At 40.2% G+C, this 25,834-nt stretch overlaps 2 long non-coding RNA genes across 3 annotated transcripts in view; one reads left to right on the forward strand and one right to left on the reverse strand.

Annotated features, from left to right (window-relative positions):
• Positions 1 to 13,403, forward strand: part of LOC103278433 (uncharacterized) — a 30,546-nt gene extending 17,143 nt beyond the window's left edge. The window contains exons 3-4 of one of the 2 annotated variants that reach the window (XR_010004085.1): positions 10,000 to 10,128; positions 12,935 to 13,403. This is a non-coding gene — a long non-coding RNA (uncharacterized LOC103278433). Of the gene's footprint in view, positions 1 to 9,999; positions 10,129 to 12,734 lie in introns of both variants that reach the window. The other variant, XR_506049.3, reaches the window with a different exon arrangement.
• LOC134297370 (uncharacterized) lies at positions 11,590 to 23,826 on the reverse strand. Its single transcript, XR_010004086.1, has 2 exons — positions 20,604 to 23,826; positions 11,590 to 18,536 (listed from the first exon to the last, which is right to left on the reverse strand). It is a non-coding gene; the product is annotated as an uncharacterized LOC134297370 (long non-coding RNA).
• Positions 23,827 to 25,834: the final 2,008 nt, after the last annotated feature.

Here is a 25,834-nt window from a genome sequence, read left to right on the forward strand (position 1 = left end):
TACATACAAACACACACACACTGAGGAAGTTGTCAGCTTGTGGTGCTTGACTGCTATTTCTTCATGGCTGACAGAGCATGTGACAGTGCAGTGAACTGACAAGAGAAGAGTACATGCGAGATTAATTACTTCTAATGAGCAGCACAGTGCTCCTTTTGGAAAGAAGACTCTGTAGCAACTCATGAAATGTGAGAGATGTTTCAACACTGATTTTGATTTTCTCCATAATCTACCCAGATTCACTTTTCTTTGTATCTTTTTCTCTTTGTGCATCACACATATGCATACATGTGTGTTCAAGAATTGTATACAGATGATTACACAGAACGGCAAAAGAAATTGCTAACAAGTCCAGATTCAACTGCATCCGGGAATCCTACAGAAATTGGCTGTTGCTGTATAGAGGCTTCTGTTTTCTTTTCAGATTTGTTTCCCTGATTTATAAGAATTGAACAGATCTTCTCTGTGCTCCTAAAACTCTCTCGCAGCAATGCAAATCAAGAGTAACCAAAGACCTTGCAGGATCAGATTAGCAGTTCCTTTACCCCAGCATCCTGTCTTTAGCAGCAAATGTTTATGAACGCATTGCAGGAAATAGAAAACATCCCAGAATATGAAATATTCCATTCTGTGATACATTATGCCTTATAATCACTGATGGGTATTCATTACTGCATTTCATTATCGTGAGTTTCTTCCTGTTTCCTTTTTGTCCCAACGTTAAAGATGAATAGCGGATTTTTCCCCGAGTCCCTTATTTTCTCTTAAACTCAGAGATACTGTTCTAAGATCTGGAGATGTTTATATGAAAACTCAATGGCTAGATTTGCAGAAGACTTCGTTTTCATTTAAGAACTGTCACAATCTAGATGCTGGATGTGGGAGGATACGCAACTAGCATCTCTCTTAGCTGGGAATGATGAAAAATGAATTGGAAACTTAAGCGGTTGAGGGGAAAAAGGAAGGTGCCTGAGGCTGTTAGGAATGGTGGGACTTGGAGTCCAAAACACCTGGAGGGCCCAAGTTTGCCCATGCCTGTGTTATACTGATTTGTACATGTCAAGAGATATATCCTTAACGTACTGCATACAGCTTCTTTCTTTTTGGTTCCTTTATTGTTCTTGTGTTCACAGTTACTTTGCTACCTGCAGCCTTTTGTTTTGTTTTGGTGATACTGAGGATTATGGAAATCATACTCCAAAAACATTTAGAGGGCCCCAGGTTTCCCCTGTCAGCTTCTGGGGGGCACACAGTTATCTCTATTTTTTCCAGCATAGGGACCAGTAATAGTTTGAGATAAAAGGTTTCTCTTTAGAAATTCTCCACTCCAATTTGTCTTATAGGCAGAAAAGCCCTGCCACCAGGGAAAGGGCTAAAGTACCATAAGACTCCCTTATCCATAGAATTAATGTTCACAGTTTCGTTTACCAACTCTCCAAATTAAATTTTCCCCAAAATTATTCCCACCTGGAAGTGTTTGTGGGCCTCGCTAAGTCCTCCAGTATGATTCTATGGTATGCTTCAAGTCTAAAGCTACTGTTAGCACAGTGGGTTACACCGCCAGCAACAGAAGGTCTTGTTGATGGGAAGGTTGGCAGTTCAAGCCGCGAGTTGGGCTGAGCTCCCACCGTCAGCCCTAGCTTCTGCTCACCTAGCAGTTTGAAAATAGCAATGTGAGTAGATAAATAGGTACCACTTTGGCAGGGAGGTAAAAGGAGCCCCTGAAGACATGTCAGCAATTCAATCAGGAAGGTATCCATGGACAACAGGTTCCTCAGTGTGGAAAAATGAAGCAACAGCAACTCCCCTTGGCCAAGTTGAGCACAGTGATGCTGGAGATGAAAAAAGAGGGAAGCCTTACCTCTGTTTATGTACTGTCAGTCTTTGTTGTCAATTGTATAATTGCATTGAATGTTTGTCAAATATGTACTCTGTAATCTGCTCTGAGTCCCCTCAGGGAGATAGAGCAGAATATAAATAAAGTATATTATTAAGTATAATCAAAATATAGGGTTCCTTATTATCCATACTTTCAGGTATCCCCAAGATGGGTGTGTGTGTCTTGCAATGTATTCTTCAAGGATACAGGGATTGGTTAGCCCATTGCCATATGGGATTGCACTGTCATTCAAAATAATTTTAAAAAGAGATCTGCTCATCACAAAGAAATGGTTGGAATCCTGTTGGGGATGCACATATTTTCATAAATACCATAATTACATGTATATTTTAATTGTATTGTTTTTAATGTTCTGAACAACTTTTGGTCTCAATACTGAGAAAAAAACCCTCAAGATATAAATAAAGAAATATTCTTGAAGCAGGTTCAAATATACAGGTGGGGTTCTTTTGTCAGCAGCCAGAAGTATTATGGAAATCATACTCCAAATGAAAACTGGATTAAAGATACAGCATTTTCTGAATGGCAGAGGTGGGGAAATGAGTGCAGGAAGAAGGTATCAAGAGTTAAAATATAAACGGCAGTTATTCTTAGCAGGGATTCAATTATTTATTGTGTCAATCTTGTGAAATATTTAAATCCATTTCTTCAATGATTAAAAAAATCAGAGCACTGTTGCAGCTAATGGATGATGTCTCTGTGTAGGACGCAGATGGGTGGTTCGTTTTTGCATTTCTTTTATTGGATGAAAGGCAGGAAGCAGGGAAAAAGTGTTGCAATGAAACAAGAAGACATTCTAAATAGCTTATGATAGAGTTGCTAATCCAAAGGAGAGAAAAAAAAACCTAACTGGAAGACAATTGGCCTAGCTTCAGTACAGTTGATTCTACTTCAGTTTCCATTAAGTTTAGAAACATCAAGTTTCTGTAGGCTTACTACATTTCCAGAATCTTCAATATAACAAATGAAAAGCAGCATTTTTAATCACACAAATATATAATGAAAAATTCAAAGCAAAGATGGTCTTGTTATGATTTCCTTCATTTCAGACTTTGTTAGAGCATAGTTTTATTTTTGCTTTTAGAACAATGAGCTAAAATATCCCTCTGACCAAATGTAGGAAATACGTGCAAGAGAATATTTCTTCGGGGAACTTTTTTAACTGCCTTCAGGTCAATTTGGTTGACTTGATTGGTTGATACTGTGAATATACAATAATAATAATAATAATAATAATAATAATAATAATAATAATAATAATGCACTTTATTTATATTCCTCCCTTCTTCCCTAGGGGACTCAGAGTGGATTACAGCATTTACATACATAGACAAACATTCAATGCAAACATTCAATGCAAACGCAAACTAAGGCAAAGGCTTCTCCTTTCATTTCCGCCTTCTGGAGGCAGTGCTCACCTCGGCTCCAGGGGGTTGCTTTTCTCCATTGTCAAGCCAAGGAGCCTGCGTTGTCACCTCCTGTTGCGAGGTGAAGATGTGGTGATGGTGACAAGGGACAGGGCAAAGGCAGAACTACTTAATGCCTTATTTGCCTCGGTCTTCTCACAAAAAGAAAGCCATCTTCAACCTCAGCAAAGATACAGAATGGGGGACACCTGGCTTGACAGCAGTATGTGTGAAAAAGACCTTGGAGTCCTCCATGGACAACAAGTTAAACATGAGCCAACAATGTGATGCAGCAGCTAAAAAAGCCAACGGGATTTTGGCCCGCATAAATAGGGTTCTAGCATCTAGATCCAGGGAAGTCATGCTACCCCTCTATTCTGCCTTGGTCAGACCACACCTGGAATACTGTGTCCAATTTTGGGCACCACAGTTGAAGGGAGATGTTGACAAGCTGGAAAACATAACGAGGAGGGTGACTAAAATGATTAAGGGTCTGGAGAACAAGCCCTAAGAGGAGCGGCTTAAAGAGCTGGGCATGTTTAGCCTGCAGAAGAGAAGGCTGAGTGGAGACATGATAGCCATGTATAAATATGTGAGGGGAAGTCATAGGGAGGAGGGAGCAAGCTTGTTTTCTGCTGCCCTGCAGACTAGGACACGGAATAATGGCTTCAAACTACAGGAAAGGAGATTCCACCTGAACATCAGGAAGAACTTCCTCACTGTGAGGGCTGTCCGGCAGTGGAACTCTCTGCCCCGGACTGTGGCGGAGGCTCCTTCTTTGGAGGCTTTTAAGCAGAGGCTGGATGGCCATTTGTCGGGGGTGCTTTGAATGTGATTTCCTGCTTCTTAGCGAGGGGTTGGACTGGATGGCCCATGAGGTCTCTTCCAACTATACTATTCTATGATTCTATGATTCCATGTTCATGTGGCCAGCAAGATTACTTGGAGCGTCTCGTTGCCTTTTCCCACTGAAGTGGTACCTATTTATCTACTCACATTTGCATGTTTTTGAACTGCTAGGTTGGCAGGAGCTAGGGCTGACAGATGGAAGCTCACCCCATCTTGCAGATTTGAACTGTCAACTTTCAGGCCAACAGGTCAGCCAACCTTCAGATCAGCAGTTCAGCCGCACAAGGTTTTAACCCATTGAGCCACAATGGTAGTTGTTAGGTCCCATTTCCTCCCTTTTTCTGCTCCATCCGCAATTGTAAACCATTGCGGGACAGAGATTTAGCTTGTGTTACAAGCTGTGTTCAATAAATATGAATTGCAAGTAGACATTGATGCATTAGCTGCGTCATACCAGAGTTTGCACATATGGTAAGAAGTGTGCAGGAAAGGTGGATCAGAGTATACCTGGATATCTGTCCATCTTGGAGCCTCATTTTAAAGTACAAACTGGAATTTTCCTTTTAAAAAATCCCTCCATCCTGCTGATAAGGGAATGATCTCATTATTACATTCAGGAGAGCAATCAGTGCTTGACTGTCTTGTTTGTCTCTCTTGAATGGAGAACCTGTCAAATTGGCTCAGAGTGGTACATTTCCCTCTCATTGTAATGTACTGTGCAGTTTCCAGAGATGTTGGGTTTGATATTGAGAAGAACAAATGTCTATAGTTGATTGGACTTGGCCCATGTATACAACTACACTTTCATCTCTGCAGACCATCTAAGAGTCATCACCATTGCCCAGAGAGTGATAGGCAGAGGTTCAATTCACATTTGCCCTTTGCACACATATCAAAAAGCTTTGCACATGAGGCAAAATGTTTGCCTACATTCAGGCCTGTAGCGAGGGGGCGGTTTTAGGGGTTCAACCCCCCCCCCTCCGAAATTTTTCAGGTTATAAAAAATACCTGGTTTACTCATGAATTTTAACTGGTTAACCAAATCCCCATGCTAAGTCTAAGAGACACAAAACATTAAGAGCCCCTCCAGGCACTATTTCAAGCAGATATTGACAGGTTTGTAGTGGGGAGGGGTGTGTGCTAGGGGTTAACCCCCCCCCCCCGAAATTTTCAAACCCACCCACCCACCCCCACCCACCCCGAAATTTTTTTCTGGCTACAGCCCTGCCTACATCACTTTAAGCACATAAGGCCCTTTTCTTTGAATCTTCCATAGAATGACATGTTTTGCCCTGCCCAGAAGTGTCTCCTTTACTCCAGTTGACAGCCCACAAGTTAGGAACAGGTTAAATATAGACAAAAGAACAGAGCAAAAGAGGGTATCTCCAAAAGGGCCACAAAGAGAGTGGAGGATGCCTGCCACAGATGTGGGTGAAACATCAGGAGAGAATGTTTCTGGAACATGACCATACAGCCTGGAAAACTCACAACAACCCAGGAAATACTCCGTTTCTGAGACTGTTTGAGAATGATTTCGAACAGGTCCAATCCCATCAGTATTCTGTCAGAATCTGTCTGCAAAGCATCGCAGAAACTTATTATTTGCAGACAGAATTCTAATTTTTTTAAAAAATAATACAGGTTCTTCCATTGCTAAAGCACTGTTTTGTGTGTGATAAGAAAATCTGTATGCATCACATCAACAACAATACTTTTTAAAAGGTCATAGAGTGATGTTGAGGGTGTTTTGAATGGATTGGGGGGAGCTAACCTTCCGTGGTGTGATGAGTCAAAGTGTAGTATTTTCACATCATAAGAAGCATAATAATCAGATGAGGAGAGTATGCATCCTGTCTCAATACAGTAGGCATCCAATCCTAAAAATATGGGATGCATACTGATATAAATGGATTATATCCCAATGTGATAAGGTCCAGAATCTCCAAAGGGTCGTCTTCAATCTGAATCTTCCCCATGGTCCTCTTTATCAAAAACCTGCATCCTTGCCTTCTACGTTGATAATTCTGCTATTGTAGCTTCAGCTTGGAATCTGCTTTGCATTGGAGAGTAAGAAAATCTCTCTGTGTTTTAGTCTGTGGTCCCTTAAACTTAGCTGCACCCCCAAGCCCTCTTATATTGGTGAGGAATAGGATTTTTAGCACCCCTTCCCTGCTTTTGCCTTCAGGAAACAGCTTGAATTGAACACAGATGGTTCTATCGGGTTTCTTCTGCTATCTTTTTCTACCTTTTTAATAGATGAATATTTGGGTTGTTGTGAGTTTTCTTTTTGAGCTTTTGAACTCTGATGCTGGAGGAAAATCCTGAGAGTGCCTTGGACCGCAAGAAGATCCAACCAGTCCATACTCCAGGAAATAATGCCCAATGGCTGCTCACTGGAGGGAAGGATATTAGAGGCAAAGCTGAAGTATTTTGACCACATCATGAGAAGACAGGAAAGCTTGGAGAAGATCATGATGCTGGGGAAAATGGAAGGAAAAAGGAAGAGAGGCCAACCAAGGGCGAGATGGATGGACGGTATCCTTGAAGTGACTGGCTCGACCTTGAAGGAACTGGGGACGGTGACAGCCGACAGAGAGCTCTGGCGTGGACTGGTCCATGAGGTCACGAAGAGTTGAAAACGACTGAACGAGTGAGACGACGAGACGACGGGTTTTCTGGGCTGTATGGCCACGTTCCAGAAGCATTCTCTCCTGACGTTTCACCCACATTTATGGCAGGCAACTTCAGAGGTTGTGAAGTATATTGGAAACTAAGCAAGGGAGGTATATAATATATAAACAGATATTTAAACATCCTTTGCTTAGTTTCCAATATATCTCACAACCTTCGAGGATGCCTTAGGATGCCTCAGGATGCCTCCCTCAGGAGAGAATGCTTCTGGAACATGGCCATACAGCCCAGAAAACTCACATCAGCCCTGTGATTCCAGCCATGAAAGCCTTCGACAACACAGATAAATATTTATTTTTGCTTCAAAATCAGTTTGTCCTTGACATGATTTTTTTGGGGGGAGGGGGGGATTGCAGAGAGTTAATGTCTGGGAGACCTTTTCCCCCTAGCCAGTAAACTCAGTGCACTGCTCTTATCATTTGGACTTTACACGTCTGCTTTGAGGACTGAAAAAATGCCATGAGCAGATGTTGTCTTTCACTTTTCATATGATAAAATCATCTTTTGGAAAGATTGCACTTTACTACATTCAGGAAACAACTTCACAAAAAACCATTTCCAAAGCTGTGGGTATTTTTAAAAATTTCAAATTTCACACACAAACATACCTATAATAGGAAAAGAATATTACAAAATATTCCAAAATTGCCAAGCCCCACTCGCATTGGCCAAGATACTGTATGGTGTAACTATACATTGTTTTCCCTGAAACCCACCTTAAAATCCCAGCAACTCTACAGAATGATCCTGTTCTGTGGCATTGATGAAAGGGGTGCTGAAGGATGACATTCCCAGCCTCCTCCCACCAGTGAGTGGCAATGCAACTAACAGAAGTAAGGATTATGTGGTTCCTGTTGCAACTCTTTGTTGTACAACTGCTTACTCGAAGGAGGGGTCTGGACATGTATTTTGATCCTCAGTACCATAGAACTCTCTTTGTGTAGCTGCCAGGATTTTAAGGTGGGGATATCTGTGATTATGGCAGTGATGGTACTGGCATGATCTTAAATGTAGCATATCTGGACTTTAGTATGGTCTTCGACAAGGTCCCCCATGACCTTCTGGCAAACAAACCAGTCAAATGTGTGATAGATAAAACTACTGTTAGGTGGATCTGTAATTCGTTAAGTGGATTAACCGAACGGGGCTCCCCAATGCTTCCTCTTGATCCTGGAAAGAAGTGACAAGTGGAGTGCCGCAGGGTTCCTTCCTGGGGCCGGTTCTGTTCAACATCTTTATTAATGACTTAGATGAAGGGCTAGAAGGCACGATCATCAAGTTTGCAGACGACACCAAATTGGGAGGGATAGTTAATATTCTGGACCACAAGAGCAGAATTCAAAGCGATCTTAAAAGATTAGAGAGATGGGCTGAAACTAACAAAATGAAGTTCAACAGGGACAAATGCAAGATACTCCACTTAAGCAGAAAAAATGAAATGCAAAGATACAGAATGGGGGATGCCTGGCTTGACAGCAGTATGTGTGAAAAAGATCTTTGAGTCCTCATAGACAACAAGAGCCAACATGACCCAACAATGTGATGCAGTCTTTAAAAAGGCCAATGGGATTTTGAACTGCATAAATAGGAGTATAGCATCTAGATCCAGGGAAGTCATGCTCCCCCTCTATTCTGCCTTGGTCAGACCACACCTGGAATACTGTGTCCAATTCTGGGCACCACAATTGAAGGGAGATGTCGACAATCTGGAAAGTGTCCAGAGGAGGGCGAATAAAATGATCAAGGGTCTGGAGAACAAGCCCTGTGGGGAGCAGTTTAAAGAGCTGGGCATGTTTAGCCTGCAGAAGAGAAGGCTGAGAGGAGACATGATAGCCATCTACAAATATGGGAGGGAGCAAGTTTGTTTTCTGCTGCCCTGGAGACTACAACACGGAACAATGGCTTCAAACTACAGGAAAGGAGATTGAACATTAGGAAGATCTTCCTAACTGTGAGAGCTGTTCAGCAGTGGAACTCTCTGCCTCGGACTCCTTCTTTGGAGGCTTTTAAGCAGAAGCTGGATGGCCATCTATTGGGGGTGCTTTGAATGCAATTTTCTTGCTTCTTGGCAGTGGATTGGGCTGGATGACCCACGATTTGGATGGCTTCCCACTATATGTTTCTATGAAATGTAAATAGAAAAATAGAAGGTCCTAAGACAGCATACAATATTGTAACAGGACTTTAGTCATGATTTTTTGAAAATTTAAGAAACCCTGATGAGAAGAAACTTAGAACAATCAGATTTTTCAAAGTTCAGGACTTACATATGCACAATTTACATGCAGTTGGTTTGCACAGAAAGTAGCATTTTCTGCATAGGAAACAGCATTTTGTGCAGAAAATAATACTTCTCCATAATATCATTCTTTAAATGTTGGTCCCTGCACAGAAAATGCTGTTTTCTGTTCAAAGCAACCATGTATGAATTTTGTGTAAAATGAGTCCAATTTCTGAGTAGGTTTCAAAAATTATATGGCTTTCTAAGACTTCCTTGCAGTGGGAAGAATGCTGGTAAAGTTACTTGTTGCTTCCTCTGATAGGAAAATTAGCAAATAATTCGATCCTTAATCTGTAAAACAAATGGGAACGCCATTAATGTAAGATTATAAACAGTATTTTACAATGGCACTGTAGTGTGATATTAACATGTCTGAGCAACACAGGAGAACATCCGATGGCAATTCTAAGTACAGGTTTGAGCATCCCTTATTTGGAATTAGAAAATGCGAAATACCTCAAATTCCAACGTTATCCACGTGGGTGTGAGAGATTATGACACCTTTGCTGTTTGATAGTTGAGTGTACATAAACTATGTTCAAAAGTATTAAAATATTGTGTATAAAATTATCTCCAGGCTATGTATATAAGATATATATGAAACATAAATGAGTTTCATGTTTAGACTTGGATCCAATCTCTAAGGTATTTCATTAGGTAAGATAAAGGTAAAGGTTTTCCCCCAACATTAAATCTATTCGTGTCTGACTCTGGGGGTTGGGGCTCATCTCCATTTCTAAGCCAAAGAGCTGGCATTGTCTGTAGACACCTCCAAAGTCATGTGGCCAGCATGACTGCATGGAGCACTGTTACCGTCCTGCCAGAGCAATACCTATTGATCTACTCACATTTGCATGTTTTCGAACTGCTAGGTTGGCAGAAGCTGGGACTAACAGCAGAAGCTCACCCCGCTCCCTGGATTCAAACTGCCAACCTTTTGGTCAGCAGTTCAGCAGCTCAGTGGTTTAATCCTCTGCACCACCAGGGGCTCCTTTCATTAGGTATGTATATGAAAATACACGCATTTGAAAATCAGAAAAATCCAAAATCCAAAACGCGTATGCTTCCAATCATTTTGAAAAGGAATATTCAACCTTTAGTATTTTTTCCAAGGAAAAAATGATTTGAAATAATGTGATCAATTTCTGGGTAAAAGTGTATGGAACTAAACTAAAAGGTGTGTTTTAATGGGTGGGGGAAGCTAGCCAATTTGAAAACATAAAGTTGTTTTTCATCATAAAAGTACTACTTTTAGCTGACCGGATATGCTTTTTAAAAGTGTTTCGTGAATAAAAGAAAGTCAGTGGCTAAAAACCCTTTCCTCTTGAAAATCAAAAGAATATACATTAAAGAAACTGCAAGCTAATTCTACAACCGGGGAAAGATCTCCCTTTCTAATGCATGTAAAATCTCTCATTAACAAGCTACCATCAAGACACAACAGCAGCTGGCACCAAATCTGAGAACAGAATTATTCATTGCCATGGTTACTCGTGATGGAAATATTACCCTCTGCTATCAGTGTAAACAAAGATCCTTTCAAGACAGTCTAAAAATTAGAGCACTTTAAACAATTAATGAAAATTATACGTTGTATAGGAGAGGCATTCACACACACCGTTAAGCTCTCCTGCTTTCCAGGGAGAGATGAGAAGGGCCCATGAAAGGAATCCAGCTTTGGGGAAATAGAAATTCAGCACGGATATTCTTCTGATCAGTTGAATAGAAAGAATCCTTTGAAAAATATTAAGGCACTTATGATGGAAAGTAGATGCTCCACATACAACAACCACCTTGATGAGCATCTTCAGACATACAAAGCATGCACTCTAAGATGCATGTTTTGCTTTGTTTGATTAACTATGGTTCAATGGCTGTTTAACTTAAACAAATGAAACAGGATTGCTATTTTTCTGTTTTCCTTCAGATGTGAAAACCATCTGTAAGAGGTTTGATTTTGGCAAATCAACATTAGCATGATCCCTCACCTCTTCTGCCTCCTCCACCTATTAAAAGAAACAGCAACATAGGGTTACATTATTGGTACAATTGTTTCATTTCTGCTCTCCAATGAGAATATCTGGTGCCATCTGGCATTAGGCTCAAAACCTTAAGTATTTTGAAAGATGCACAGTCAAAAATAGGAGTTTACATCAGTTGTTATGGCCCTGCTTTTAATGCCGTGCTCACTTTCTTGGTGCAAATCTGCTTCTTTGTCCCTGGAATCTGCCTTGTCTCTTGATGTGGGATTTCACTCTTGTCTTGCATTAATCCTAACTAGAGGGTTGGTCCTGCATTATGACTAATCTTAATTCTACTTTTAAACAATTGCTTTCCAGAAAAATAAAAACTGATGTTGGTCCTCCCTTCTCCTTTCCTTTCCCCATTTTTCTCATCATCTTGTGAAGTCATTTTATCATAGCTTTAGAGGAAGACAAAAACAACCACACTCTGAACAAATATTGCCAAGAAAACCCTATGATATATTTGGGGTTCCAATACATTGGAAATTACTTAAAAGCACATAACAATTCTTTCATCTGTCTGTCTGTCTATCTCTCTCCATCATAAAACATACAATCCCATACAAATAGAGCAAATCCATCTAATCATAAGTCAGTTAAATCTTTTAAAAAGCAGCATATGTAAGGAAAAATCCTTTGCTAAAGAAAACAAATAGTAATAAATAATAAAACTTTATCTCCATTCTGCCCTATCTCCCTAAAGAGACTCAGGGTGGATTCCAACATACAATGGCAAACATTCAAAGCCTTCACAAAAACCAACAAATACCGACATAGAATCCCAGAAAAACCCCACATATGAAAACAGCATTATAACCTAACATCAAATTAAACCTTACATCAGTGAATTAAACCTAACATCAATATATTGAACCAACATTTTTAGGTAAAAAATTATATAATGACATAAAATCTGGAAAAAATCCACATTAATTTACAGAAGCCAACTGGAGTTTACAAAGTTGTTTAGGTTGGTTGTGTGGCCTATGGTGGTAAATATGTGTTCAGGACTCTTATAAGCAATAGAGATAAAGCCAGTTATATCTGTCTCAGAATGAAATCATATAGGGTTGCAATCACTACTGAAAAAACCCTGTTTCAGTACCAGACACATGAATAAATCTCTGTTGGTGATCTTAACACCATTAACAGGTAGGTTCATAAGAGTGTTAGTCTAGTTAAGCAACCTTGGACCCTTCCATGCATCCATATAACTCAGAATATCAAGGCAGAAAATCCCACAAGATCTGCTTTGAACTGGGTTATCTGAGTCCACACTGTCATATATTCCGGTTTAAAGCAGAACATGTGGGATTTCATTCAGCTGTGTGGAAGGGACCTTTGTGTCTTCCAAATATTTTGGCTTCTGACTCCGTTAAACCCCAGCCAGAATGAATGACTAATGGTCAATGGTCACGAGAGTTGTAACCTGGAGGGTACCAGATTGCCTATCTCTTTTATAGTCAGTTCTTAAAATAAAAGTGAATCTGAGGTTAATACCAGGATTTGGAATTGATCCTAGCAATGCAACAGCCACCATTACAGCTGGGGCAGAACTGATAAAAAATAACTCATCTTTTAAGTTGCAGCAAAAGCAGCCACATGCTACTGAATTTTCTGTGCCATCTTCAAAGGGAGTCTCCACGCTGAATATATTAAAGTAGCTGAGTCTTATTCCATTCTGAAGCTGTGATCATAGTCATGCCTGCCTATTCTTAGTCAACATCAAGTCAGCCAGTCTTTGACAGCAACACCGTTTCATTTCTCACATGAATAATAACAGTTGGTTTGAGAGAAGATTGAAAATCAACCCAGCAAAAAGCTGAGAACGTCATACAGGAATGGACAATGCTTCCCGAGTCTTTGAACCATGTCAAGAAGTCATTATGCACCTGAGTGCTTCAAGGTGATTGAATCCCTGTCTTCCAAACTGGTAAGATGCCATAAAAAATGACAATGTGCACAGAGTTTGCATGGATAAGGGGCCTAGACAAAAGACACACAACTCTACTGTTCTTTCTTCCATTGATCAAAACAGTAACACCTTCCTGTTTCTTTTATGCCTTTGCTTCAGGCTAAACATTCTGCATTCCAAAAGAAATGGTAAGCCGTTCATGCCACATCTCACAAAAAGGACATGCTTCACTAAAAGAAAAAGGACACACATTTGGACATTTGCACATGCTACTTTAGATGTAAAGATGCAATTTAGAAACAATTATTATAACTGAAATAAACAACAACAACATACAGTCGAGCCTCTACACTTGCAGGTTTGACTTTGGTGGATTTTATTATTCATAATTTTGATTTAAAATGTTCTCTCTAAGAATCTGTAGGTCCTCCAGTGCAATGCTATAGCCAGTTTAGGGAAAGTTGACCACAAAGTTGTGCTGGAGAACCTAGACATTCATGGAGAAATGTTCTCTTAGGTCAGAGGTTCTCAACCTGTGGGTCCCCAGGTGTTTTAGCCTACAACTCCCAGAAATCCCAGCCAGTTTACCAGCTGTTAGGATTTCTGGGAGTTGAAGGCCAAAACATCTGGGGACCCACAGGTTGAGAATCACTGTTTTAGGTAAAAGAAAAGATATTTTTATTTGTGGTTTTTCACTTTCATGGGGTCCTGTGCACCTAACCCCAGCAAACATGGAAAGCTGATTATATTTCACTGTAAAGATTGTAACAAGGGAAGAAATATACCGGCAACCATGTTATAATGCTCTCCCATTATATGGTTGTTTGTTTGTTTGTTTTATCTTTCAACCAGACTTGGACTGGAATAGCAGGATGGCTTTGAGAAAGACTGGTGAAGAGTATAGTAGCTGGACTTCTCATCCTCCATGCACACTTCTTATGATTACACATATACCTCTACTAGAGTCCTTTAAATCTCATGTTTCATAACTTCAGTTTATTCTGCTCAAGTTAATTAGTAAAGAGATTTAAGCCTAAAGGTAAACAGAAAGGCAGCCAGGATGTTTGTGTTAGTCCTGTTCCAGATAAGAAAGTCCCTCTTTGATGGCGGTAGGAGGAAGAGGACGATTGCGCCCTCCCCAAATCTGTGAGTGTGGTCTCATGGCTTCTAGAAGGCTTATCCTGTTAAGATATATAGAATCCACATGGAAGGGATTGATATTTCATTGTCCTGGGAAGGAGAATGCCAAAGCCTTGCCCAAGTACAAGGCAGCCATGTAGAGCTAAGAGAACAAGGTAGCATCTGGGGACCATCTGTAAGGAAGCTGTGTTAGTGTTCAGCTGAAGGAACATGAGAACACTTTATTTGTCTGTTTATGTTTCTCTGTTCCTTTTCCATCAATTTATCATCTGACCCATCAGTTAATCTCACTACAGTATTTCTTGAACCTAAACTGACTTGAGTGGATCAGTCCCTCCAAATCACTACAAAATTACGGGCACCTCCAAACCAAGGACTGTCCTTTATAGAGTTAAACCTTTTGCCATCTTTTTTTGATATCTCTTCTGTGAAGTTTGTTTGGAGAGTCAATAATAGACCATAGATAAAGGACTAGGATCAGGGAGATGTATAATAGGAGATGCCTTGTATGTCTTACACAGATTTCATGTATGTGTTACAGTCCTAGGGTCCAACATAAAGGCTAACAGTAGGATCAGTTCCACACAGCCATTAGGACTATAAATGATTTTGGATATTGTTGGTATCTTCTACCAAACATCCACAAGCTTAGAGACACAAATGCAAGAACCAGAAGCTCTGGAGAAGTTATCAGGAAACCTTGTTTTATAACCAGGTATAAGGAAGGGCAGGATATTATAGAACTTTTGCCAGTTATGCCTCTGAATGCAACACTCAAATATGAATCAAGGAACATAGATGTGGATGAAATGTCAGGAGAGAATGCTTCTGGAACATGGCCAAAAAGCCAGAAAAACTCACAGCAACTCTGATTCCGGCCATGGAAGCCTTCGACAACACATTATGCCTCTGAATGCCTGTTGTTGGAGAATATGTGTGGTCTTGAGCCGAGGTCATTTGAAAAATTGTATCTGTCATTGCAGATGCCATGATCAAACCACTAAGATAATCTGGAGAGGCCCTTTTCTCTGTCCCACCACCTTTTCAGGCTCATTTTGTGGGAACAAGCATGATGGCCTTCTCAATGATTGCTCCCAAACTTAGGAAAGCCAGGGTAGCCCCTTCCTTGTTCTCTTTCAGTCCGCAGGTCAAAACATTTTTGTGCCATTTACAGGGTGGGCCAAAAGTCACAAAGGGGTTTCAATATTTTATAACTTATAAAATAATTATAAAATATGTTTTAATTTACAACACTATAGCATCATATACAATTCATATAGGAAATAAATTTACATTACATGTGAAAAATTGAATCTTGTGAATGGCATCCAATACCATATCATATATAGGATCCCTTCGTTCCTACTTTTAGAAATTCTTTTGCATTATTTTTAATATGTATTGTTTTAAATACATTGTTATCTGTCTTGAGCCCCATCATTGGAGAAAAGGGAGTTTCAAATTGTGTTATTAGAATAAGACACAATAAAATAATAAATAAGATGAGTAGGTAGGTGCAAGTGCCTCAATACGTCCACATGTGTGAAAACTGAATGCTGGACTAGGTAGGACTTTGTTGGAGCACAGAATGGCTGTTTGGTTCATATGTTCACTTGACCACTGACATTTATAAAAAAACATGGTCTACTGTTTTTCATAAGCAACCATTTTTCAACCAAAAACACAGCAACAAAAGTAACTTCAGCAAGGAAGCGCAGCTTAATGGCACTGCACATGTTTTGCATGCAAAAAGTTTTGGATTGCAACCTTCCATCAGCAGCCAAACTTGATCTGAGAAAGTTCTTTCTTAAAGAACCATGACTTGTCAGAGTAGACAAATTGGCTGCACCAACTGTCTGCTTCCGTGTAAAGTTGCCTTATATTTAAGAACGTGATCTTACAAAAAGAGAGCCAATGCAGTGGTTTGAGCATTGGACTATGACTGGAAACCAAGGTTCGAATCCCTGTTCAGCCATGGAAACCAGCTGAGCTATCTTGAGTATGTCACACTCGCTTAACCTCCCACTCTGAATAAAGCTTGCCAAGAAAACCCCTTGGTGTTTTGATTTTTCAAATCCTATTGGGAAAGAATTGTTTTCCTTAATCCTGTCTGCAGTCCACAACACTGTTTGGGTTGGGGCATCATCTTTTTTTTTCTTGGATCATCCTTTATAACGAATATTAAAGGCAATAATATACCTGCCTACATATAAGCCATTCCCATTGCATATGATAGTCCTGTACACTAGTAAGTATATTTTGAATTGCTGACTAAGGTTACTAAACATGAATGCCTTATTCACAGTGTTAGCAGCAATTATATCTGATGCATCAAATAGAATAAAATAGAGCAGTGCAACTGAAATTATTTAAACACATTTCCTGTTTGGCTTCTTATGACATTAATTTCAGAACTGAGTATTCTTTCTTCCTGCATGTGTTGAAAACAGGAAATAAGGAGAATGCAAAACCTCCCATAAAGCAGCATTGAAACCAAGAGACAAGCAACCTAGTTTTCGGATTTTCGATTGTTTTAATGAAACCAAGTTTTCTGTATTGGGTGGATTGTATGGAAATCAGGCCTGGAAAGATTCAAGCTGGGAAAGTAGGACAGTCTACTTTAAATGAGTAGTTGAATTTGGAAGTTTAAATCTCTCTTCTGCAAAGGACTCAGTGGCAATGCTGGCCTTTCCAATAGGCAGAGTGTGATGACTTTATGTTGATTTGCTAATCTGGGTTAGAGGTAATGACTATAACCCATTCTAAACTAAAATAAAGCTATTCAACCATCAATTCTAAAGACTGTCACTCCTCTCCCATTGAGCAGCAAGTAGTTCTGAAGGCACCCTAAATAAAACTTGCATAATGTGAAGGCCTTTGGCTCATGGCCCTTCTGTTAGCAGCCAGTTCCAAAAGCTTTGAAATTCTTCATTGCCAAGAGAATGGAGGCCAGGAACTATGGTGATCCACTGGTTTCTTCTATCAGTCGTGATACTGGGGGATGTGCTCCATCTCCTTCTCTTAAAGTGTCTTGCACACAGATGCAGTAGGCACTAGATTGGCCAAGAGAGGAGAATTAGGAATGAGTTCCTCAAGTGAGAGGAGCAAATTCCAGTCCATGCCCATCTGTTATTTCCCACAAAGCTATAATCACAATGTTTCAAACTTTGGAGAGAAGGGGGGATTCCAGCAGGGCAGTGGTTCTCAACCTGGGGTCCCCAGATGTTTTGGCCACCAACTCCCAGAAATCCTAAACTGGTAAACTGACTGGGATTTCTGGGGGTTGTAGACCAAAACACCTGGGGACCCACGGGTTGAGGACCACTGCAGTATGGCCTTAGGGCTATATGTATTTGGCCTTCATGAACCTTCCCGTGTTCACATGGGAAGCCAATATTATACTACCATATCTGAACCAGATGAGACTGAGATCACCTGAAGGGAAGCAAGTAATTCACCACATTAACCAAGCATTAACAATTGGTTTCTATATCAGTGGAGTGATGAATTCATAGGTTACAACCTCAGCTTTAAAAGAACTATCCAAGGTGCTGGACACTATCACCAGAATAACACCAGAATTATTGTAAGCCGCGTTGAGTCTCTGTTGTAGAGATTTAAAAAATGGGGTATAAATAAACATAATAAACACAACAGCAGCAGCAGTAGCAGCAGCAACAACAACAACAACAACAACAACAAAAACAAAAACAGCAACAACAGCAACTTCAATAGTTCTTTAAAGATCAAACCAAAACACAGACCAGATATACCATCCACTGTCACAGAAGCTAACAACAGCTTTGGCCTAAAGTTAGATTTGGGCAACTGACTTGACTCAGGCTGCACCACTTCTTGTGAAAGTTAAACTTAGAACTAGGAGGCAACTTACAGATAACCAGAATCTAGTTAGGTACACTACTTGCCCATATTAAATATGTATAATTGAGTATTTTACCCCAGTAATGACTATAAAGTGACATTACATTAAAAATGTACTTGCTGATTGGAATATGTCACATAACACTGGATTATGCAAAACATAGTACAAGGAGGTATTCAGTACTTACAATTTGAGATCAAAACAATGTAGTACTGTATTTGGTAAATTGGGGAGGATACTGTGGATGCCCAGAGATGTAGAAGCAGAATAGTTGTGTAACTCTATCCTGAAGAAACTACAGCAAAGAGTGAGGCAAAATCTAGATCCTGATATGCCAAAGAAATCTGTTGTGACAATGATGTTTTCCTGCTATGACAAGCTCCTGACGCACTGTCAGAAATAGGGGAAAGTCAGAAGAATGTGAACTGCTTTGATTCTAAAGAGGGGCTGGGCAGGCAAGAGAAAATGGGAAGGTTTTAGGCTTTAGCAAAAGAAAGGATGGATAATTCTCTAATATAAAAATAATAAATGATGAGCAATGGGTGCCTGTGAATGTCCAGGAAATCATTGTGAATTTGGAAAGTGGGAAAATAATAAAGAGAGTAGAGGTTTGAACATTGGACTATGGCACTAGAGATCAGAGTTTGAATCCCCACTCAGTCATGCCTACCCATGAGCAGGGAGAGAAGGGTTCATAGCCAAAAGCTACAGGTGTACAGAAGGGTCATATTTACATATCAATGTGTGCACAATGGCCAAGTCTTTGATAGCTGACTTCTAGCAAGAAGCAGATTTTAATTTTGCAACCACCACACACATGATCCTCCACCACATGGAAAGTGTAAGCTTAAAGGCAGTGTTCCAAAGCCTTCAGCCAATCTATGGCAAACCTTGCAAATCCACTCCCACTTCCATATACCATTGATTTAACCTTCCTTCTTGTGGGAATCCTCTTAATTCATTTTAGGCGCTATAATGGAAGCAATTGGAAGGCCATGAAAAGCTGCATCTCCTGAGCTAAAAGACTCCAGAGACCATAGAGAGAGCCTCCGTGATGTGCATTAATGGACTTTTAGGACAAAACAAAAGTTGCTTGTGCTTTCGTGGCAATTTAATTGCAGTTTTTGTCACACAAACTGACCATTTGCAGCATATTAACTGTGTGTGTGTGCAAGACAATGTTCAAGTAATGTATCTTTGGATGAAATTGCTCAGTTTAAAACAGACCTTGAAGGTGGGTGAAATCTTGGAGAAGTCGTATTTGATGTGCCTAATTCAAATCACCCGCTTGGAGAAAACCAGATGTGACAAGATAAGGGCGAAACGAAGTCCCAAAGGGAATAGGAAGATTAGAGAGCTTGTTAAGAAACCTGCTGCCATCTGGAAGGCAGTAAGAGACATACATCCAAAGAAATTAGTCTTCCCAGGGGATGGAAAAGGTGCTAGGAGCTGCCCTAGCAAGAACAAATAATTGTGAGTGCTGCAGATACCTGCTTGCTGGAGAGCAGTTTTTGGGTTGGAGTTAATTTTGAGTTCATTTAGTTGGTAAACATCTCACAGCAATAGGTTAATGTCCAGTGCTGGGGCTTTTAGCCCGAACTTTACATGATCTTTCCAAGGTGCTAGCTCCTCTCCTCAAAACAGTTTTAGCACCTTGGATGCCTCCTTTAAAACTGAGACTAAAAATTGGAGCTGATTCACCACCCATGGCATTGGCGCCAGTAGTGTGCACTAGTAATGTCCCCCCTTTAACTAGAAAGTTTGAATAGAATTAGGTGAATGCAACATCACTTGATGAGTTTTGCTCTCAGTCTCCTCTAATATCTAGGACAGTGGTTCTCAACCTGGGTCCCCAAATGTTTTGGCCTTCAACTCCCATAAATCCTAACAGCTAATAAACTGGCTGGGATTTCTGGAAGTTGCAGGCCAAAAACATCTGGGGACCACAGGCTGAGAACCACTGATTAGAAGGAAGAATTATGTCATCTTGCAACAACAGAGTTCAATACATACTGTTTGCACCAGCACATCTTTGGCTGCTTTGGATCACAACCATAACACTACAATACAATCTTGACATCACAATCCTTGCATCTAGGTCTATAGCAGGCACAGGAAAACTTCAGCCCTCCAGGTGTTTTGGACTTCAACTCCATAATTCCTAATAGTCAGTAAGCTGGCTGGGATTTCTGAGAGTTGAAATCCAAAACATCTGGAGGGCCTAAGTTTGCCTATGCCTGGTCTATACACTCATCTGCCAATGAGCTATTGTTTCCATAAATATTATGGCATTATCTATTTTTGATCAAGAAAACTGTGCCAACCACTCCTAGACCCATAGAAAATCTAGATTATTTTTTTTTAAAAAAAAATTACCTTCTCCTTCCCATTTCCTCTTTGTTTTTGGTTTCTAAATGGGGAAGGCAGATTGTGGCCCTGCATTCTTTCTCGCATGCAGTTAAATATATTCATGGCATGCTTTTGCTTGTGATTGTAAATGGGTTGTAGACTTACCTTTCCTCAGTAACAAAAAGATGCCAAATGCATAGCCTATGCATGGCTACCAGTTGGCCTGTTTTCAGTCTCTTCCCCTCCCCACTTCCTGTTTGCAATGTCTTTGTACTTTCATCACTACTGCTTCTGATGATTATTGGTACCTTGTTTCCATCTGCAGCAACGCATATACAACTGGCACATGGGACTTGAATGGCAAGCAACAGTCTAGAGGATTACAGAATAAATATTAATCCAATCCATCTCATGGTTTAACAATGCCCCCCCAATATTTCACAGTTTAAAAACTGAAGCACATGTTGTCAAACACCATCAGAGAGTGGTCAAAATAGCAAAAGGCACAAGTTGGGAGAGGCTGCAGGCGTTTGCTTTTGTCTGGGCAAGCTTCCACCTCCTCCTCATCTTTAGCCACATTTAGTTAATTGAGTACAAATCACACTTGCACTTTGGACTCCATTTGCAGCAACCAAAGTGAGCTGGAGTAAAGTGGAAAAGTAAGAGGAAGAGGAAGAAACAGGGACATTTTAAAAGAAGCTGAAAGACAGCACAGAGGATTACCGGTAATCAAGATTGTCACTACCGAATTTGGACCATCGGATCTGTTTCACTAAGGAGCACTGGTAACTCTTTCCGCCCATTAAGCTTGTACGTAAATGGCATTTTGTAGACAGTCTCTTTTGAGATGCAACCCCATCTCGTTGGAAGTTATTCGAACATTCCTCTCCAGGACGGCTGGTTTTATGCAAGCCTTGCTGCACAGATCCAAATAGGCAAGACTTTACGCTTGGGTTAGTCACGTTGATCCTCAGAGGAAAGATATGCTAATAGAACTGTAAAGCAGTGTTCTATAAATAGTGCCAACAGAATTGCTTGAAGTGATGCAGAAATGGAAGGCTTCATAACTCAGGCTCAAATCACGGCTATTGCTGATTCAGGGAGCTGACAGTCACCTTTTTGCATGGGCTGCATTGTCACCTTCTCTTACCCGTAAAGCCATTTTTGTACAAAATATATTTTATTTATAGCAAGACCATATCAACATATATCATTATGATATGCAAAGCGGAAAGATATACACAAGCAATGTAATTAAAAATGAGATAATTAAAAATGAGAAGAAAGGAGGATTTCTTAGCCAGAGTTACTATGTACTCTTTCTTTGTAGAATTTTTGAAAAACGAAAACAAGGAAAATAAATTGGGGAACTAGTGGGAATGTGGATATCTTGCAGTGTATGATCTGAGACAGCCAGGCTGTATTTACAGAACAATCCAATCCATCAGAGACGGGCAGAAAGTAGATTGAGATCTACTGGTAAATCCCTGGGCAATCTGCAGCCAAAGGATTTCCCACTTCAAATCAATTAGGGATGGAAGAAACCGAGATGCCTTTTGCTTTTTGTAATTAGGCTGCTGAAATTAAGAAAGCTTGGGGGGGGAGGGCTGTTCAAAGCTCACAATAATTGCTTTTTGGACTACAATACACCCCCAAACGGTGTAGGTGCTGAGGCATATTGATTAGGGGATTTGGGAAGTTGAAGTCCAAAAAAGGGAACATTTTCCAAATGCTGAAGGAGGAAATCACCTCCCAACAAACGATTCCCCCAGGCAGGAAGCAGCCAGACTTTGAAGATGCCAGGCTATTCAATGCTAATCAAACTGGCCAATTGCAACATTCACACTTGCCTCAGGCAGACAAAAGTGCTTTCTCCCACCCTGAACATTCCACAGATATATAAACCCCACTTGCCTAGTTTCCAACAGATCTCATAACCTCTGAGGATGCCTGCCATAGATGTGGGCAAAACGTCAGGAGAGAATGCTTCTGGAACATGGCCATGCAGCCTGGAAAACTCACAGCAACACAACTTGTATATTGTTCCTGAAAACATATTCCTGCACAGAGGATGGTTTTTATTTATTTATTTATTTATTTCTATGAGCATACCACTGTCAGTATTTTACACTTAGTTTATTGTATGTTTAATAAAGTACCATAGTGGATTTGATAGACCTGAGGGCTGCCCATGACTTCCCTCTCTATCTACTCTTCCAGGTAAGTCCTGTTGAGTTCAATGTGGCTTTCAATTAAATAACTATAAGAGCAAAACTTTAGCTCAGTAAACAACTTCTATTTTTAAAAGGACTCAAAAGAAGAAACCCTTTGCCATTTTTCTTCTAAGAAAGGCTCGCAGCACATGTCACACATTGTTTAATCAAATCCGGTGACAATGCCAATGAAATATTAAATGGCTGAAAGGAAAATGAAGGTAGGGAGCTGCCTAAAAGACCCAGAATCCAATTATGCTGCAGATATCCCCTTAGGATTGCTATGAGAGAGGTTTGAAGAGGAGGGGAAGAGGAGATTTTTAGGAGAAAATGGCTCACCACATGCAAAGTGTCTACAGAACCACTCCTGACTACAAAGTGGATGGAGAGGCTGTCTTGCACAGAAACGTGTGTATGTGCCTTTTAAAAGATGTGGAACAGCAGGAGGAAAGTGTATTAGCTCCAGCTCGCATTCATCTTGATAAAATGGGTAGAAATGACGTATTGTAGTGGGCCACATTATTTTAGAAAGTTAAGTACTTTTAGCACAATCTACTAAACTGTAAATCCTCTAAGTTTGAGAGGGTCACTGTATGGGCAACATATAAGCTGCTCTGAGCCTTGGTCTTTCCTGTTGTGGTATTCCCTTGAAATCAGCTCAGATTACTTTAAAAATGACACCTTATGGATTTCATATTAGATGGTTACAACGTATGTTTTCTTCCTTTAAACAAAATAAGTATCAGTAATAGAGACTCATCCTATAAAATATAAAGCATCTGCATGCAATTAAATGTGCTGAATTATGAGGCATTCATTTTTCATGTAATGTAATGTAATGAATTACATGAAGGGACATTTTATCATATGTGGTGGACATGTGAAAAGGATAAAGCGTTTTGAGTTCAAATAATTCTTTGAGGCTGAGGATCTTAAAAGTTAACATCCATTTAACGTAGAACTTTTTTATTTTGGAATTTATGGATGAACAGCTGGAAAGGAATAATGAAAGATGACATACTATGTGATCACTGTGGCACTATATACACAAGGATGGAAGAATTCAATGCTATTAACAAAAGAGGAATGGTTGTTATAACTGAATGAATTACCAGAAATGGACAAATTATCTACTTTAATTAGAGAAAAATTGTTAGGGACTTTTAAAAAAAAAAAAAAAAAAAAGGCTGGATTGACTTGTGCAAACTAGAAAATGATTTGATAGCTATAAATTTTGAGAATGGAATTTCGTTATCGAAGTGTATGATGTAATCTTAGAGAGAGGTTTGATTATATTATAGGTATCTATAACCACCCAAAATAAAGTTGAAAGTCACTTCCTATTTCCATGTATCTTTTTCTGTACCACACAAGTTTATTTTCTGTTATTTCTTATTTCCTTTCCTTTTTATATTTTCTCCAAATACTTGTAACTTTTACGGCAGTTGAAAAATTCTCAATAAAAATCATTTTTATTTTTGGCTCTATGTTACTGCATCGTAGATAGCTCAGCATAAACAGGGTACCAGGGATCTTTGAAGTTAAAAACAAATTGTCAGTTACAATGTTCCAAATACAGGAAACTAAATCAATATTTTATAACAATACAAATCCATCTTAGTCAGCTTGTATCAAGCCTAGCCCAGCTTTTTTCAGAGGTAACTTGGCAAGCAATTTATTCCATCGCTGAGCAGTTCTTAAAGAAAAAAAAGAAGCTCTTCCTAATGTTTAGGTTGGTCCTCTTTTTGTGATAAATTTAAAGCCATTTGTTTGTTTCTCCAGAGCAGCAGAAAACAAACTTGTTCCATCATCTACATGACATCCCTTCAGATATTCAAAGAGAATTACCATGCCATGTGTGTTTTTCTTCTCCAAGCTGAACATATCCAGCTCATAAGGCTTGGTTTTCAGATCTTTTTTATCATGTTTTATGGAAATCCTTGCAACAACAGTTCTATGACTTCATCACATTGACTTCTTGCTCGATCGTAGGATGCTTCCAGGATGGCGCCAGGGTAGAGACCACCGGAGCCCTTCACACAACGGCAGGGCTACTTCTGGTGAGACTCTGTTCTGCTACCGTCCTGGAAGCGTCCTAGGACGGAGCCTAGAGAACACAGGTTTCCCGTGTTCATTGCTTGGAACGGGGCCAGCGTAGGGGGAAGCCGGGCGATGACGCTTTCCCTCATGTGATGGGGAAAGAAGCAATGCGGGTGATGAGGCATGCCGGGTGACAGTATCTCTTGTAGCCTCACAGATTCACCTCACTGCCCAGCAAAATCCCCGCTGTCACCCGCAGTTAGGACCTCAGTGTGCTGAGGTCCCTAGTGAATTCATATAATTCTTCTGGCAAGCTCTTGCAAACACACAAACTTGAAAATGAGAATGTTGCTCTCCATCATGATGGTAATGTCTCTCTCTTCTGCCAAGCATACTACCTATGTTGCAAAATGACGCTCTTAATGAGTGATATCTCATTATTTATATTGAATAGGCAATTCATTTGTATGCATGATCATAGGCATTACTTCTTGTGCTCAATGGAAGATGCCATTTTTATATTTTAGGAAGTTACTAGGTTTTTACTTTACGATCATTCAGGTAGCTAGATTATGTCGTTTATTGGCCAACCACTCATGTTTTTCCTCCAATTTTCATTTTTTTTAAAAAATGACAGAAATTCTATTAGGGAGAGACAAACAAACTAGGGTTCACACTGGCTGAGCCGTTTCTCTGGCAGTTGCTGGCGAAAGGTGAACGGGGCAGCTCATGGCGCGCCATAGTTTTCCTTCTTCCCCCATCACACAGTGGAGATGGGATAGGCTGCATTGACACCATGTCCCCATCAGATGGGAGAAAGGGAGGCAATGTGCATTGCCTTTCCCCTATTATAAAGGGAAAAGGGGAGGAAAGTGTGGGTAGCTCCGTTGAAGCTATCCAAAGTACACTTTCCTCCCCATAGTGGTGAAGGAAGTGCCTTTCGGTGCTTCCCCTTTACATTGGGAGGAATGTGGGTGAGGCTTGCAATGCATTGTGTATTGACTCATGGCAGACCCCATCCTTGCCGTGACTCAAAGCAGCAAAACAGGGCTATGTGAAGAGGTCCCAAGTGTACAGTTCCATTTGAGTGATAGAAACAGAGCTTAGACAGTGACTGTCTCCCAGGTTCTTCCAGCCAGTTGT

Source organism: Anolis carolinensis, chromosome 3 (genome assembly GCF_035594765.1).
Source record: "Anolis carolinensis isolate JA03-04 chromosome 3, rAnoCar3.1.pri, whole genome shotgun sequence".
In the NCBI taxonomy this organism is placed as follows: domain Eukaryota; kingdom Metazoa; phylum Chordata; class Lepidosauria; order Squamata; family Dactyloidae; genus Anolis; species Anolis carolinensis.